Source organism: Oryzias melastigma, linkage group LG18 (assembly GCF_002922805.2).
Source record: "Oryzias melastigma strain HK-1 linkage group LG18, ASM292280v2, whole genome shotgun sequence".
Taxonomy (NCBI): Eukaryota; Metazoa; Chordata; class Actinopteri; order Beloniformes; family Adrianichthyidae; genus Oryzias; species Oryzias melastigma.
Window position 1 is genome coordinate 6,805,570 of NC_050529.1, and position 19,380 is coordinate 6,824,949.

The following is a 19,380-nucleotide window of genomic DNA, read 5'->3' on the forward strand; positions in this document are numbered from 1 at the left end:
TGACTAGAATGGAAACAAGGATAGATGTAGGCATTTGCTTTGTAATGCAGAAGAAACATTAGTACAACATCCCTCAAAAAAATCATTATTGGTGTTGGCCAATATGGATATTTCAACCACAAAGTATTTTAAATATACAAGTTATATAACTGTGAACACATCAGAGGACCCAAAACCACTACAGCCTGTCAGCCTAACAGTCAGTTTACATCATGAAGACACCCTCAGAACCACCGACTCTTTACTTATGTTCATAAAGACCTTCTGGTTATCTTTATATCTACTGTAAAAGCGTTCCCAGTGATCTTTTAACAATATACCATTTTGAGCTAAAATATTTTTTTAATGTAATCTTTTCTAGGACATAGTTTTGGCAAAGGGGCAGTAGTTCATTTGAAATTTACCAATGAGTTGTGGGCGAGACTGTTAGCGTAGAGCAATCCCTTCACCTCCTTGAGCGCTCTCTCCTGCTAGCTAATAGCCCTTTAGATCCCCAACTTCACATTACAGATGCAACAAAAATAACCGAATAAGTTGCCACCAGTATGAGCCAGCGGGTGAATGGGACTGAACGAGCCATAAAACATGGTAGAAAAGTCCGATATAAGTATGAGCCACTAATTGCTTAGTCATGTTCAAGCACATTTGTTTGTACAGGGATGCTGCCAAAACAGCTATAATGCAGCTGAAATATTAGCTAAACTTCAAGATAGCGTAAAACAAACAAACAAACAAACAAAAAAAGCCAAAATTAGTCAAATTGCTAGCATGCAGCTGAAACATAAGCTAAAATCCATAATTGCCTTAACAACAAGAAGAAGTCTAAATCAGGAAAAATAGCTAGCATGTAGCTGGAATATAAGCTAAATTCCAAAATAGCCTAAAAAAAGCCTAAATTAGCCAAAACAGTTAGCATTCAGATGAAATATTAGCAGCTAAATTCCAAAATAGTCTAAAAAACAAAAAAAAGCCTAAATTAGCCAAAATAGCTAGCATATAGCTGAAATATTAGCTAAACTCCAAAATAGCCTAAAAAAGCCTAAATTAGCCAAAATAGCTAGCATGCAGCTGAAATTAGCTAAACTCCAATATAGCCTAAAAAAGCCTCAATTACGCAAAATAGCTAGCATGTAGCTAAAATATTAGCTAAACTCCAAACTAGCCTAAAAAAAGCCTAAATTAGCCAAAATAGCTAGCATGTAGCTGAAATATTAGCTAAACTTCAAAATAGCCTAAAAAAAGCTAAATTAGCCAAAATAGCTAGCATGCAGCTGAAATATAAGCTAAAATCCATAATTACCTAACAAACAAAAAAATACTAAATTAGCCAAAATAGCTAGGATTTTGCCGGAATATTAGCTACATTTCAAAATAGCCTAAAAATCCTTAATAAATGTCAAAATGGTCTCAAAAGCTAGCATAATGCCATCATAACTTTCAAATTTTCTACACTCTGACACCTTATAATATAAAGTAACGACTAATCGACAATTGAATTAGTCCTCAACTATTTTGATAGCCGATTAGTCGTCGATTAGTTGACTAATCATGGCAGTTGAACCACATATACTACAATTTTATGACGCCCTTTGAGGTAGCCTCACTATCCTCAGGGGAACTACAAGACACACCTACGCTCTCCTGAGATTCAGCCCATCCTGTCTCCGACCCTCTAAAAACACCCAAAACCTGCAGCACTCATAAAAGTCAACCTCCATCCAATTGACTACGGCTTTATCGTACGTCTTCGCATCTCTTCCACTTTGTGTAGAGAGCGACTCCCCTCATGCACCTCTTTTCTGGGTGTTTATCTTTAAAAACGAGCGTTGTGTTTCCCTCCTCAGAGTTAACGTAAATGCATCACGTTGCCGTGAATGCAACAGAAACTGGATGTTCCACTCCCTAAATAAACCACTGATGCGTTCCATGCATCATCAGCTGACTAGCCCCTTTTCCTTATAGAGAAAGAACCGTGAAATGTACTCTGCGGGGGGAATTTCCCCCCATAAATCAGCCTGAAAGTGGCGATCATTTGTTTCTTCTGGCTGGAAGGCTACATCCTGGGCCTCATCCACGTGCCGGATCTATGTGGGGTCCCTCCGGCGAGTTTTAAAAGAGCACGGGACCGAGAGGTCCCTGCAGGGAATCCAGCTGCGTTAAATATGCAATAAAAAAGCGTCGCCGGGCCACTTGACCTTGCCCTGGCCGCCGTAGCGACAGGCTACAGTGCAGACGTCACGTCCACCCCCCAACCCTCCATCCCCACCCCCTGGAGGTTTTTACATCCCTTTACTGCCAAAATGAGAGACAGGCCGGGCTGCGCGGGAGCAGGGAGGGGATGAAAGCGAGACGGCGCATTCATTCAGACATTAACTATGTTGATGAGAGCAGAGAGGTGGAACCGTACAAAGCTCACCGCCGTTTGAGTGCAGCAACACTTTGAAGCACATCAGCGTGTGCGGCCATAAGAAACGGGTATGGGGGGGCGGATTTTCGGAGATGAGAGGAGTGACAGTGGGAGTGGGGGGGTACATTAGCCCTTTGAAGCTAAAAATAAAACCTACGGAGCGTCCTCTGAACGTTCAGGCGAGCAGTCAGCTGCTGCACTACTGTACACGCTCTCCCCGTGAGGAAATCTGTCGAGTACAGACACGCTGTCAGGTTTTTAATAATAAAAATGGAACAAAAGTCATACGATAGGAGCTTTGAAAGGTCTGCAAGAATTAAAGACTTCAAAATAATATGAAAGGACACCAATAATTCACTCTGTTTATTATGAATTCCTTTATACATCACATTGTTTTGGGTTAACACAACTAAAGCTCGGTCTGAGCCGGGTCAAAAAAAACTATTTGAAGTGCAAAGAAGAAGAAAAAAAGGAGTTGGTGATATTCCATTAATACAGCAGGGTAGAAACTTCATACATAAAAGTAAAATGTTATTGGTGCTATAAAAACAAGTTTATTTAAAACAGTTTATTTGTTTGACTCCTGGGATGCATGGTAGCACCACCTGACTTTTCTGGTTTTAGGCAGACATACTCATCCAACAGAACCAACAGTTTAAGCAGTGATTGACAGTCAAATGTCAGTAAAAACGCCATGTCCCCTTTGTTTTTTATTTTGTTTGCTTTAAAGGCGGTAAGAAATAATATTGTAATTCATGAAAGTTTAACTTGGTTTAAAAATTGGCCAGTTTACATGAATGTGAATGGGGATTGTCCCCGCTTCTGGAACAAGCCGCCTAGTGGTTACTTTGGGAATTAAATCTACATTAAATCTAGTTTTAACAGATTATAATACGGAAGTGGAAGGGACTGGTTGTTACGTTGGAACGAAGTGCAAATCACATCAACAAATCACTTGACGCTTAAAAATGTGGAAGCAAAACAAACATTTAAAAAACAGCATTAGATTTGAGAAAACAAAGGAAAATTCCAGAAACCACACAGTGACAAACATAAATGAGAAATACATTTAAAAAAACAAAAGTAATTTCTAGAAATGAAATGTAACATAAGAAATTGGAAAAGGTACCTACTATGGGACATCGCTTATTGGAAGATAATATCCAATATCTCTCTCTCTCTCTCTCTCTCTCTCTCTCTCTCTCTCTCTCTCTCTCTCTCTCTCTGTATATATATATATATATATACAGTATATAAACATACAGTGAAAATATATATATATATATATATATATATATATATATATATATATATATATGTGGATGTGTGTGTGTTTCATTCACCTTCGCGTTTTCAAGTATTTCGCGGATTATATATATATATATATATATATATATATATATATATATATATAGTATATATATATATATATATATATATATATATATATATACTGTATATAGTGTATACAGTATGTACAGTATATAAACAAACAGTGAAATTATATATGTATGTATGTATATATATATATATATATATATATAACTATTTCACGGATTTCAGTCATGTGACAGTCATGGGACTCTTGCGGTTTGTCACAAAATTTCCATCAACTCTAGACGCTTGTATGAAACTTTTACTCCTGAAGGAGGCGCCAGACCATCAGGTACCTCCCTCTCCCCCAATGCCCCTCCATGGAGAAATGGCATCAGCTGACTCAGAAGCGGAATGTAAATATATATATATATACATATATATATATATATATATGTATATATATATATATATATTTGCAGACTTTCTTTTTTCGATCTACAGAAGATTCCTTTGAGTTTCACTGCTTAGGTTTTTTTTCTGTGTTCATGGAGTGCAGGTGTGAATAATGGCTGCTGCAGACTTCAGCTCCTCTCTGTGTGTGGGTTCTGTGTGTGTGTGCATGCAAGCTTATTTTGTAAGAAAAAGCAGGTATAAAACAAGACCTGACAGGACCAGGCAACATATTAAGACACACTCTGGCCTAACACCTGTACCAGAGACACACGCTTGCACTGTTCTCAGTCTCCATAGCAACCCCCAACAGAACGAATGAGCAAACTCCTACCGACTCTTTGTGAGGGGAAAGCAAAGAGCACCGCGATGTCTGTAGTGAGTATGCCTGCGATGGCCGGTTTGACTTTGAGGGTGAGGACGGCGCTGTCTTCTAAATTCTGGGGGGGATTCGCTCGTCAGCTGGCCAGCGTCACGCACACAGACTGACACATTCACACAGTCACACATGCCTTTAGGGACACAACACATTGTGTCTCAATGACTCCCTGGACACTGTTTCTCCTCTATGAGTCCTCGATGCTCTCACCTCATCCTTCACCAGCTTCATTCGTAGTTCAACCCGAAGATCGTAAAAGTGATGGATGCAGTGGGTGGTCATGTTGTCCGTTGAAAAATATTGCCCTCCCCCCTCAACGTTTGGGAACTGGTTTGATACAATACACAAAGTTTAAAAAAGGGAAAAATTGACACACACTAAAAATTCTAAAAGACAAGTTTGATCAAATTTGGGCCAAATTCATGTTATCTTATCATTCAGGTTATGTATATATATATATATATATATATATATATGTATATGTATATATGTATATATATGCCTTCAGCCAGCAATAGTAAGTTTAGCTCCAGCTGCCCCATGACTCAGAAAGGTATTCTGCAGATGGATTGAACAGCTAAACTGTTGACTAAAAATGACATCACTGAAGTATTTTTATTATCGAAAAGTTAGTAAAATCTTGACAAAACAAGACTCACACTCACTCCTTAAGATCGCTGAGAGCTCCGAGTTGGAAGGTCCTAGGACAGTCAAAAGACAATACCTTTAAAGTGGAAATTAAAGTTGATAAATATTCATACCACTATAAAATCTGCGAAGTTGGGATTTAAATCCAGCTACAGGGGCTACTTTAGGTTTCAAAATGGATTAATCGGAACTGCTTTTCCACCTAGTTATTACCTGGTGAATCGACCTAACTTTAGTAAAATTCCTTTTTGAAAAGGTTTCAAACAGGAAGTTGGGGCGTAACATTTCTGTTCCTGCACATTCAGGTTTTAGTGTCATATCATCTTTTTAGAAGTATTTACAGGACCTACTTCTACCTTAAAAAAAATAAAAATAAAAAACTGACATCATAAACTACAAACGCGATCAATGGTTTTTCACTTGTTCTGAGGATTTAATCGTCTTTTCTACTTTAACCATGTTACAGAACACAGAGTACGCCTGTTTGATGTTAGACTGTACCCTTTAATGTGTTATCTACACAAACTACTCTCATCCTGACACTTCTGGGCCTTGGGCGACCACACACACGTTAACATGTGGTGTTGTTTGAAGCGACCTATTCATCACACTTCGAGGAAAAACATTTTCAACATGCTCCAAAAAATGTCTGGACTTCATGATTTTTTATATATATGTGTGTGTCAGAATTTAAGCTATTTATAACAGAACAAGTCTTCAGGTGTAAATTAAAGCATCTGCTGGAAGGAACATCTGATTTAGCCTTTGAGCCCTTGGTTATTTTAATATAAATCGATGTCAGGTGATCTGATGAGCTTTTAGGCCCCACCCACTTTGTTGAAAAAGTTGTTTTGAAATAATTGAACAATTAAAAAAAATCAAAAGTTGATTTTAATATAGTAAATTACATCTTAATTATTTTGTTTTTGCATTAATAAGGACGTTTAAAAGCAAAATGATAAATATTCTGTTTCAAGACTTGTTGAATATTATTCAATTGTTAGAATTTAAAGCATTTTTATTCATTCACTATTTTCTGAAAATCTGAAGCTTCATATTTAGAGTGACAGCAGTACATCAATCACAGCAGAAAAACACTCACTATTGTTGCTTCTCTAAACAGAGGTTGATAAAAGGCTCATTAAACATGACCGGTGCATAAACACAGAGATAACGACGTGCCAGACAGAATATCTAAGCACACAAAAATGTTGCTCTGACCCACTTTAATGGGTGAAAAATACAACAGTGGTTCATCTTGACAAATTGACACCCAATCCTATCTTGACAAGAGCCGTTTTGTGGGGCGAGATCCACATTTGTCCTCTACCGAAGAGTTTACCCGAACATTGACTGTAAATGAGAACTGGACTAAGGGAATGGGAGTGAGTGGGAAAAGGATTTACTGGATCCAAATGAAGTCAATTCAGTCACCATTTTTTTTCGCAATATGGAGCCAAACGTCATCAGTGCAGTGATTGGTCTGAGTCGTTGTTTCTATGGCGACCCCTAGGAGTAAACCTGTTGGACATACACACCCCTACTACTACTTGAAATCTATTAATCAATGGGATTTTGGCATCTTGGAGCCAGTGGTACTATCTACTTAGTCCAGTTCTCATATACAATCAAAGGACCCATGAACACACATACCCAATGATGTCATAAACCCTCCTGTCGTCAGCTGCAGACCGCTGGTACTGGTCCTTCTACAAGACACATTCTTGGATTGAATCATGTTTCCTGCGCTGTTAAAAGGCAGATATTCCAGCAAATGTAGTTATTAATAAACTGAATCTAAACAATAATTTTACTGAAAATACTAAAAAACTACAGTTGGAAGACAGATTTAATGTCAGGTGGTTTTCATAACGATGACTGAAGCATTGGAATGCTTATAAAAGCTTTAAGATATAAGGTAAAACTTTTGAGCCCATCATGATTTCAATCTGATTTGAACTAGAGTTGAAGATGTGGGATAATCTACTCTAATCTGGGTCTGTGGTGGAATGTTACCCAGAAAATCCCCTGACGGGATGCAACCTTCAATCCTAGATGACCCCTAGAGTGATACCCAGATGAATCCAATGAGTCTCAACAGAAGTCAAGGAAACACTTAATCTATGACCGTACACTACAAAAAAACATAATTTTGGTGAGGTGTAATTACAGCAAGGTCAAATAATATATATATAATATATATACAACATATAGTATTTTTACTTGATTATTATGAACAAATTGTACCCTCACCGCCTCTTAAGAAATAGCAATGTTTACAATTTGTAAAAAACATGTAAACATTACCTCAATGGGCTTTTCTTTCTAAAATTGACAATTACGAAACCAATAAATAAATTAATTAAAAAGAAAATATGCCTAGTGAACTAGTTTTTCTTTTAATAAAAGGACATACTAGGGCTACTCAATATTAGAAAAACATTCAATGTGAGATATTAGTGATCAATACTGCTATACACGACTAAGTAGGAAAACAAGTTAAAGATTATTTATATTTTACTGCATCAATATATATATATATATGTGTGTGTGTCCATAGTCTTTTTGCCTTTTGATTTTTGAAGGATGGGACGATATGTAAGTGTGTCATATTCATGTGACACACTTCAAGCTGACTAAAACAAATAATTTTTAAATAATTGACTATGAATAATGCAAAATGTTCTGTTTTTGTACTGCAAATGTTTTTTGTTTTTTGTTTTAACCATAAGAAAATAGGATAAAATGTACTATGGTTTACTCCGTGTGAGTTCTTCTTTTGGCTTGAGTTAAGGTATTTTTACTAAAAACGTTTTTATCAAATTTGCTCAAATAAATTAGGACCATATATTACATCTGTTTTTTGGGGGTAAGACATTTTTTTATAATGTAAAGGTTTCTTCACTTGAAAAGATGAACTGGAATGTTTCAAAGAAGAATTTTGGACAAAAACGTAATATTTTGAGAAATTCTATCTTTTTTGGGGTCATCAGTGTGAAATAAAGACCGTGTCATAGTGTCTAGCCTGTCATGAACACACCGTCTCCAGATGTTCAGTATCGGTCCAGATTCTCCACACGCATCCCATCCGGGCCTTTTTGACATTCACACAACCCAGGAAAAATTCCCATTTTTCGTTAAGCTTTTGTGACAACATGGAGCTGTCTGCATGAGAGTTTAGAGCTGTGACACGACCACGAGAACCTGCGAGAAGACAGACGCCGCCGCTGACATGATACAAAGGAACGCGACGTGACTCCTGGCGGTCGGAGACGGTCCAGATGTTACGCAAGATCGTCTCTCGACATAATTTTCCGTGACTGAGAACATACTTATGAATATTATGTTCTCCACTTCCATCCCATGGAAACATGGCGAATCGAATCGCGGCCTTTCGTTTCCGCCCCCTCTCCCTCGTGCCCTTGCACCCCCTCCGCCTCCCCCGTGATTTGCTGCGGGCTCTCCTTTAAAAGCTGAGTTATGGGGCAGATTATGCTGATGTATGTTTCACATGTCAAACAATGAGCTTTGTAAGTGAGAAACCATGGGCCGGTAATAGCTCGGGATGGATCATCATTACAGCGGGATGACAGCCGCTTGAATCATGGCGCGGCGCCATGGGGCTGATCGGGCGACTCACTTCCCCCGCGGGGGGACAGTGGAGCCGTTTCGGGAGCCAAACCGCGTCCCTCGTGCGTCCGCGAATACAAATCGACACTCAGGCTCAAACCCCACTGCAGCATGGAGGGAAAAGCGCGTCGAAGGCTGCTTCCACGCAGCCGACACAAAGAGGAGAACATATCGAGGAACGATTCTCCGGCTTTGTGCGTTTCTCCGAGTGTCTGCTTTTGAGCACATTTTCCCAATAAAATCTGTATTTTGCCACCAAAATGTATTGATTCCTCTTTGTGATTTACGGCACTTTTACTTCTCTTAGAAACCCTGGAAGATCTATGAGGCGGTTAGCTCTCTCTGAGTCGGCGAGACCCCTGAAGTCATGAATTGAAGGCATTTAGTTTCTTTTTTAAATGCTTCTGCTGAAGCAGAGTCTAATACCTGCAAGGTTTAGCAATTTGAAAAGCAACACATTGATTTAACTAAAAAAAAACAAGAAAAAAAAATGTATTTTTGCAATTTTACACAATAGAAGAAGGAAAGGAAAGTTTTAAACTCTTTGAACAATCGTAACTCGTCAACCGTTTACGCAATTATCATAAATCCAAAGGATTCTTGATTGGAGAAAACAGCTTTGGGTCGAAACTCAGCTCATTAGAGTACTAAAGTGTTGCATATTGATCTGTTGAAATTACATGGCTTGGTTGAAGAGTAATGGGCACCAAAACCCAGTGCCACGTTTGTAGCTGGACAACATATACGCTTCTATCCAATTTAGCTGTACAATTTTAGCCAATCATTTTAGATTTCTAGTGATTGTGGGCGGATTCATAGAAGAAGGGGTGAGGTCATAAATGTGGGCGGAGTTTGGGCGTACTTTACAGTAAAATAATACAATTCAGCGGCCTGATGGATAAGAGAGATATGTACAGTCCGTCGTCGTGGCGATGAAATACTTGTTTAGTAGAGATGCAGGAAATAATGGCTCTTTTGGCTCTTAATTTTTTGAATCAAAACGACAGACTTTTGGCAAGTAAAAATGTTTTTTTTAGATAAATACAGTACTTTATACTGAACATACATCAAATAATAGGACATGCATTATAATAAAAATAGCAAAATACCCTTATAATAATAAGAAAAAGTAAAAAGCAAAAATGTCACAAAACAGGACTGCAAACATATGTATATACATTTTAATAAAATCAGTAATACAATTTCAAAGTCACTAGTAGACAAATGAAGCAAATAACATTGTAATAAATATAACTATTTACAACACAACAAAAAGTCCTGGCATTGTGTGCAAATATGTGGCTCTAAAGACTCTCTCGACTCTCCGATGAAGCAGGGAGGTGTGAGGAGGTGCTACCAATGTTGCCAGATTGGGTAGTTTCCCGCACTAATTGGGTACATTTTTACTCAAATTGGGCTATTTTTCCCCAATCTGGCAACACTCACTCACACAGATAGAAGCTTCGCTTGTATGAAATCCGTAAGTAAATTCAAGCTCTTTACTGTATGTATTGAAGAAAAACGTATCGAACTCATCGATACTTCACCTTGGTATCGACACTATTGATACTCAGATCGACATCTATTAAAGACCCACTCCAGTGAAAATGGTGTTTTTAACATGTTCTTGTGCCATTTTTGTGACGATAAAAGACATAAATCAAGAGAATTAAGCCTAAAACTATATTATGAGCTACATTTAAAAAAGAGCTTATTTGTGACGAAGAAGATACAAGAGCCTGGCTACAAGCTTCCCACTCTGTGCCATTCTGATGCACAAATAGATCCGGGTTTGTTTTCCTATGTTCAAAACTGTTCGTCTGGATAGCTCTGATATTGGTTACCATTTGTGTTGCTCCTCAGTACCTTACAGTATTAGTGGTTTCAGAAATGCTGCATAAAAGTTTATCTGTTGCTCAAAATAAGACAGAAGGTGTTCATTATGATTATGTTCAAGCTAAAAAATAAATTGGGATATATTTTCCCCAAAAACATGTAAGTTATGAGGGATGATTTTTACCAATTATCGCAGTATTGTGATATCATCGACATCGTGAGCCGTGTATCGTATCATATCGTGAGGTACCCAGTATTTCCCCGCCCTATTGTAAACTAGTGTGTAAACAGAGAGATGATAGGAAATGGTGGTGGGGTCACTCCATGCCAACGGACCCTCCCACTGCCGCTCCACAGAAACTATGTCTAAAAAAACATATCAATGCTAGGGTATAATCCTAATTAAAAGACCGATGGGAACGCTTTAAAATATATCACAAGATGGTCGGAGTTGGGCTTTAAAGGGTTAAATAAACCGGTATGAAGACAGTTATAGTTTTGTCAGCTCAAAGTTCACCATTTTGGACAGTGAGGCACCCAAATCAAAAGAAAGGGGCAAAGTTAATTAGTGGAGCTTTTGTCAGTTTAACGACTTCCTCACAGTGAGTTAAATTATCCTGGAGCAGGGCGGACCTCTTCCTGCCAGGTAGCTCCGCCGCCGGATCCTCTCATTCCAGAAACAGTGGAGCCGGACACAGCTGGCCGCCATGCTCCATCGACCCCCCCCCCCTCTTGCCCTCTTCTACCCTCCACCATTACGGCTGCATTAACCCAGCAAGACTACCTCCGACGGCAGCTGGGGCCAGCACATATATTGATATAAAAATTACACATATGAGATGTTCTCCTCCAGTCGATGTTTACATTTAGCATGATGAGGTCAAGGACAGGCGGGAAAGGTGATGCGGCGGCTGACAGCACCACCTGCACAGATCCGTATACACACATAATGAAAGGAAGAGGGGGAAGCGAAAAGAGCTGCGAGAACGAGAGGCGGTGTTCACTCATACGAGGAATTCACTCCTCTTCCCCCTCGGAGAGAAATGCCAAACACTGGACCGATCACAGAAGCTCACTGGCCCAGCAGCAGATGCTACACCTGCTCGCCATCCTTCCAGAGCCAGGCCATTTCTTAGCGCTTCAAGTCCAACCCCCTCCAAAAAAAAAAAAAGTCCCACAGGCGTTCATTTAAACACAAGTGATGGAATACTCTCCGAGTAGGAAGGTGTGCGCCTCACCCACCTGTTCAGCTCTCCTCTCCTCAAGGATGAAGCGGCGGGCATCTCATTAGGAGCTGCAGCAGCTAATTAACAAATTAATCAGCCTATCCTGGGAAGCCAGCCTTTTGCCAATCAGCAGGCCTGCTCGAGATGCACATCCTCTAAGTCGGGGGTGTCAAACTCAATCGCACAAGGGGCCAAAATCCAAAACACACCTTAGGTCACGGGCCGAACTCTAAAACTACATTTTAAAACTTTAAAACCGTAACTTTTTAACATAATTATGAACTACATATATAGCATTATATAAAGCATGAATTTGGCTGCTGAAAATGCTACTGCTGATAGCTGAAGATGCTGAAATTGATAGCTAAAACACTGAATCTAATAGCTAAAAACACTGAAGCTGATAGCCAGCTAAAATATTAGCTAAATGCTAAATTAGCTTAAAAAAACTTAAGCAAAACAGCTAACGTTTAGCTGAAAAAATAGCTAAACTTCAAAATAGCTTAAAAAATTGAAAAAAACCTAAATTAGCCAAAACAGCTAGCATGTAAATATGAGCTAAACCCCAAAACAGCCTAAAAAAAAAACAAACCCTAAATTAGCCAAAACAGCTAGCATGTAGCTGAAACGATAGCTCAACTTTAAAATATCTTAAAAAACATTGAAAAAAGCCTAAATTAGCCAAAACAGCTAGCGTTTTAAATATTAGCTAGACTCCAAAATAGCCTAAAAAAGTGAAAAAAAAATTCTAACTTAGCGAGAACAGCTAGCATGTAAATATTAGAATCTTTAAAACTGTAACTTTTTAACATAAATATGAATAATAAAAAAGGCAGGAACATTATTTCAGAATAAATCAACTTAAACCTTAAATAACTTTCAATATTTTACTCTCCATAAAATATATATTTTGCCAAAATTATACAACATCGAGTGATTGATAATAAAATAAAATGATCTGGAGAGCTGGACTTTGACACATGTGCTCCAAAGGTCTTCCGTCTCCCCGCTCAGGGAGCGGTATGGCGGATGATCGTAAACATTTACGCTCACACACCCGTGTGGCTGCAGGTTACACGCCAGAAGTAGTTCATGTTTCCCTGTTCGGCTGGAGCAGATGGCACCACAACAGACCTGCGCTTCTGTGTCAAAAGGCGCCTTCTTTTTTTTTTTAAGAGCTCAGTAATTTTCTCCACACTTGTTGAAAGCACACGCTAAGTGAATCACTCCTTGGAATGGCTGCATAAAGCCTCGTGGCCGTACAATTACCGCAGTCTGCGGAAAATGTTCTAAAAAGCGTGTTACGGGCTTTTATTTAATAAAATAGATCAAATGCGGTCGGGAACGGCGGCGAGGAACATTAGCAGTTACTGTCGGCACTCAGAGGCGGTGAAGGAGGGGGTTTGTTATGCCGCTGCACGCGTCTGCGTGTTTGCCTGCGCGTCCCTCCGCGGCGCCCTGGCGTCTCTGGAGCATCGTCTGCTAGTGTTTGTACATGAAGAGACTCGAGCAACTCGCGAATTAGAAATGCAATAAAAACGATAGACTTCCAGCAACAAAACAACGGGTTGAGTCAGACTGGAGCTTCTGTTTAGGCGATGATTGGCAGTAAAATTTTTTAGTTTTGACTATTAGCTAATGTTGTGACAGCTGCATTTGGTTCTTCATGGTGGAATGAGCTTCAGACAGAGATGGACCATTGTCAGTGTAAGTATTGTGTCTAATACATGGAAGGAGTAAGAAGATTTGTAAGAAAATGATACTAAGTACAGTTTGGATATGAAAGTTGTAGAAATACTCATATATATAATAGGAAAAAAGGAAAATCTTACACTTTAGTCACATGCACCTTTAAAACACATTCTCAAACCCAACTCGTCACATATTCACATTTGGTTAAAGACCCCAAAAATGACGTTTTGGGGGTCCCCAACTTGTCGTTTTTTTTTTTTTTTTTTTGATGTTCTGACTGTTCCCATTAAATCATGGATCTCCAGTCTATGGATCGCGAACCAGAACGGGTCCAGTACCAAATGCAGAGTGCACCAGTACCGGTTTGCGTCCAGTACAGTGTCTGGTACTGGTTTGGTTCCAGTACCGAGCCCAGTACCATAAGGTAAAGCTTTAAAGGGTAACCAAACCCTAAATCAATGTTTTTTATGTGTAGACTTCTATAATTGGGGCTTTAAAAGTGCTGTCTGTTGGTTGTTGCCACATTTTTTGACAAATTCAAATAAATGTGTTCATGAAAATATAATCAAAAACCAGCTCCCCTACAGGTTGAAACGAGGTAGTGCAGTTGAATTTTCTGATTGGTCAGCTGGTGTAAGTCCCAGAAGCTTCACGTCATCACGCCCTGAGGATAAAAACCCCTCCCCCATTAGCTAAAATATTAGCTGAATGCCAAATTAGCCTAAAGAAAGAAAAAAAAAAAAACTTAGGTTAGTCTAAACAGCTAGCATGTATATTAAAAATAGCTAAACTTCAAAATAGACTAAAAAACTTTAAAAAAAAAAAAGCCTAAATTAGCCAAAACAATTAGCATGTAGCTGAAAAAAATTAGCTAAACTCCAAAATAGCCTAAAAATATCTTAGTAAATGCCAAAATAGTCCAAAAAGTTAGCAAAATGCCAATTTTTAAAACTTTAAAACCGTTTTTACATAATTATGAATAATAAAAAGGCAGGAATATTATTCCAGAATAAACCAACTTATAACGTTCAATATTTTATTCTCCAGAAAAACATATTTTGTCAAAATTAGATAGCTCACATTGAGCTATTAATAAAAATAAAATAAAATGTTCTGGAGGACCGAATATAATTACCTGGAGGGCCGGATCCGGCCCTTGGGCCTTGACTTTGACACGCGTTCTTTAAGGGTTTATTGAGGGTTGTACTGTCATGATACGATATGATGTAGCGATACGTATAAGTATCGCGATATATCAGAGATAATATTTCACTATTTCTTTCAAAAAGTATGACTTACTGCATCCGGTACCGCGTCACGAGGGTCGTGGACCGTTGGTTTTACGAACTATGAGTACGTCAAAAAAAACGACCAGTTGGGGATATATCATGATATTTCATTTTATCGATTATTTTCTTACACCCCCAATAAAACCAGAAATATTTGCATTTAAAAATAGTTTTAAAGAAGTAGTATTAATAGGTATGTTGAATAATTTTTAAATATTGAGACTTAATCTGTTTCACGTTTATTATTTTCCAGTTCCTGATCCACTTGTTGCTGTTTAGCTGAATCCGGTTCTGATTGACTGAACACATTGAATCTAGATATCAGCAAATAGACCAGTGATAAATGGAAAAGTAATACATAGATCTAGAGATGATCTCTAATAAAGAAGGTTTAAAGAGTTTGGCTTTTAACTGGAGCTCAAACACCTCCAGGTTCAGAACATTTGCTTTCTAGTTCCTCGCCCGCTTTAGTACGTCGAAATGTAGATGTTTTCAGTTTTTAATTTTCCCTGACAGACACTTTAGCAGAACTTGCAGATGTGTATTTTTTTCAGTTTCTGATCATCCTGTTTGCAGAAAGTTTGCCTGTTTCCTCTGAATCCTCCTGACCTGGCCTCCTGCTCGGCTCCCTCTATCTTTACTTGGAACTCTGGCGCTTTCATTTAAACAAAACAGATGCTCATTAATTCGCTGAACAGAAACACAAAGATTAGAGCATTTATTAAAAAAAATCATTTCAGCTCATTATGGATATTAAACAGATGAGATGTTCCTCCGTGGTGGAGCTTTCCGAGCGGAGGGTCCCGGTAAACGAACAGAGGAAGGCGATCAAACAATGGGAGTTTCTGAACACGTGTAAACAGAAGATGTCTGGGTGACTTTGCAGAAAGGAGCTGGCTCTGAGAGGCCTTTGAGCAGATGTGAGTGCTGGAAAAACTAAATTGGAATTGGCAACTGTTCTGACAACTTGGCAGCGCTCCCCCCCACTACCCCACAGACTATTCTCAGTGTGGTAAAGTGAGTGCAGGCCGCGATATGGGATTAGATAAGGAGGGATTTTTTTTCCCTTCTCCTTCCTTTTTGGCCGGCTCCTGGGTTTGCCGATGTCAGCAGATCCTCAAATTACAGGGACGTTTAGAGCTGCAGAGACGCGTTATTGACAGCTAAGTGAAGAAGAAACATTCGGCTGCCCGGTTTTATCTGAGAACGACTTCATCTTTCTAACATCAAGGGGCGTTCTCACAGCTGCACCGCCTTCAAAATGAACATGGCATGTACCTCATAGGTGTCATGTTCAGTACATTTTGCCTTCTTCCACCAGCACTGTACGAGACAGTGTTCTGGATTGCATTAGATATACCATGGATAATGCATGACATGAATTTAGCTGAAGTGAAATACTCCAAGGAGCCTCTACGCCTCCGGTATTATTCATATAGCGCGCCGGCCCGGCCCGGCCCGGCATGTGTGCAGGAAATTCACATTCCTTCCAAGAGAACATCTTGACTTCTGAACCGATTTTCTTGCGGGGGGTTCTCAGTCGCACACCCCCCCACACAGTTCCACGCTTTACATCTCCCAGGATAGATGGAAACCACGACTGATACCTACGGGGGGTTCTGCTGTAGCTAAGACGCTGATTATGTAGCCTCTCTTCCTTTATTCATGGGTCAAAAATGACTTTGGAGACTGCTTTTCCTTGCGGGGGATTTCTGCGCCTCAGGTATAGAGCAGTTTGAGATGAGATCCTCCTCTCCTGCAGACTGTCCTGCTGGGATGGGTCATAGATACAGTTATCCTCATTCCAGTTTCTACGTTTGGAGTTTACTAAACTAAACGAGTGAGTGAGCTTTAGACTTTGCACTATTTCCCTGTTCTCTGTCAGGATCTTTTTTGTTTCATGGAGGACGACCTTAGTATGTGTTCGATCTCAGATCAGACCAGACGACCCGCTGGTTAGATATTACTAAGTCTGACTGAAAAGGAGCCGCACAAAGATGGATAGATGGATGAATGAATGGATAGATGGATGGATAGATGGATGAGTGAGTGGATAGATGGATGGATAGATGGATGAATGGATGGATGAATGAATGGATAGATGGATGGATAGATGGATGAGTGAGTGGATAGATGGATAGATGGATGGATGGATGGATGGATGGATGGATGGATGGATGGATGGATGGATGGATGGATGGATGAATGAGTGGATAGATGGATGGATAGATGGATGAATGAATGGATAGATGGATGGATAGATGGATGGATGAATGAATGAATGGATAGATGGATGGATGGATAAATGAATGGATGGATGGATGGATAGATGGATGGATGGATACATGGATGGATGGATAGATGGATACATGGATGGATGGATACATGGATGGATGGATAGATGGATACATGGATAGATGGATGGATGGATAGATTGATGCATGGTGGCGCTAATCGCACAGAAGAACAGACGAGGAGGTACAGGATATGTCACAAATCAAGCACCTTTGATCGGTATCTCAGTAGAACGGCATAGATTGAAATCTAAGGAAAGGGTTATGGAATTTAGGTTTCCATGACAACCGACTCTGCTTATCGCACTTTCAGCGGATTTGTTTTGCTTTAGCCCAGAGAGTGTGCCCTTGGTCTGAGAACATCCCATTAGAGATGATTTACCTTTTTATGAATTTTCTCACCAAAACACACATATAAAACATGAATTCTATGAATTCTCTCATCAATTTGTTGGTTTACAACATTAAATAAAGCAGAAGTACAAAAAAATATGATAATATATGGACAGTATACTACCAAAAGTATCAGCTCACCTGCCTTGACTCATATTTTACAGATATTACAGCTTCAACTCTTCCTGGAACCACAAGGTTGAGGAGTGTTCCTAAGAATTTTGGACCAAAAGCTCATTGGTCAGGTCACTCTGATGTATCCTGGCTCTCAGTCTCTGCTCTAATTCATCCCAAAGGTGTTCTATGGGGTTCAGATCAGGACTCTGTGCAGGCCAGTCCAGTTCCTGAAGCATTCAAAGCTCCTTTCACTGGAACTAAGAGTTTTAGGGTTGAAAGGCAACCCTGAAACTAATAGAAATAACCTGACAAATAAACTTAAAGACTTCTGATGTTTTGTTTTGTTTTTCAAGTCAAAACAGAATTGACTTCTTTTATTGCAAAATTTAAGAAAGTGCATTTCTTCCCCTTTTTTCTGAGGAAGCTCTTGAAGACGAAATTGATGTTTAATGAAAGCCTGTGAGTCACGAGGAGGCAATCTTGTCGCAGGTTTGACTCACCTCCTCCTCACAGGCTGTGAGGTCCTTCAGCAGAACACTCAACAGAACCTGGCCTTGGAGCCAGTGGTGTGTGTGTGTGAAACCACTTTTGAGCTGGTTTCTAAAATCTTTATTTAAAAGTCATTCTGCTGAGGTTTGCTTCGTCTAAAAAATATCAAGTTTTAAAACTATTGACACTCAAGTATTAAACTATTGACTAAAATGTAAAAATGACCGTCTAGACTGATGCAGACGTTTAAAACTTGAAATGAGATAAAGAAAAACGTTTAATGGTGTTATGAAGTCATTAATCCTTAAGTTATGTTTACATCAGCAAGACTTTTATTACCCTTTTTGAGCATAATTTGATGAAATAATTTGTCGAATGGTGAAACGGGAACTAAATTCAGCTTTTTTTCTAAATGTTTTTCATGTTTTGAAATAAACAAAAACCAAACTTCAAAAAAAAAAAGCCTGCTGGGGCCACGAGGTTTTCGGTTACTTTTGGGTAAAGGCATGATACACTTTGGACAGGTCGCCAGCCCGTCACAGAGCTGGAACGATCGTGCCCGCTAACGCTAACCAGCCGTTTGGTGAACAGGGTAGAGAGCTTGCGAGCACTGCTGCCCAGGATCCGGCAGAGCAAGTGAACTCTGCTGCCCGGGCTGCCGGCTCCTGGACAGTGGCGCTCGCCATGCTTTCACGCCGGCGATTAGCTGCCTGGCAGACGGACGGGCAGCCAACGGGCTAACCGAGCGGTCCATGACCGTGATATTTCGTGCGTGCCCCGTACAGACAGGCTGTATCCAGTGGTGACCGTGCTTCGTATGCTATTGTCCTTGCTTTGGCTTTGATCACAGATAAAAACTAGAAAAGTTGCATTACCTGTGATGAAGATGTTGAAGCTTTTTGGTGAAAATGGTGACACAATTTACTTTAATTACTGAAGAGATTTGCCGAAAATGCAAAAACTATTTGCAAAATGTTACATTTGTTAAGAGACTGGAAATTTGTTAAAGAACTATGAAAGAGTGCTGAAGTTGACCTCAATTTCCCAAAAATGTGTGGTAAAATTGCTTAAAAATCCCTAGTAAATAGAAATTGTGCAAATATATTTTGCCTAAATATGAGATAAACTCCAAATTAGCATAAAAAAAACACAGTAGATGCCAAATTATCCCAAAAAGCTAGCATGTTGCTTAAATACTAGCTAAATGCCAAAA

The 19,380-nt window shown here is 39.3% G+C and overlaps 1 protein-coding gene across 2 annotated transcripts in view; it reads left to right on the forward strand.

The window, feature by feature from the left end:
• nlgn2a (neuroligin 2a) overlaps window positions 1-19,380 on the forward strand; it is a 238,306-nt gene that overhangs the window by 152,789 nt on the left and 66,137 nt on the right. The gene's annotated exons all lie outside the window — the stretch shown is intronic.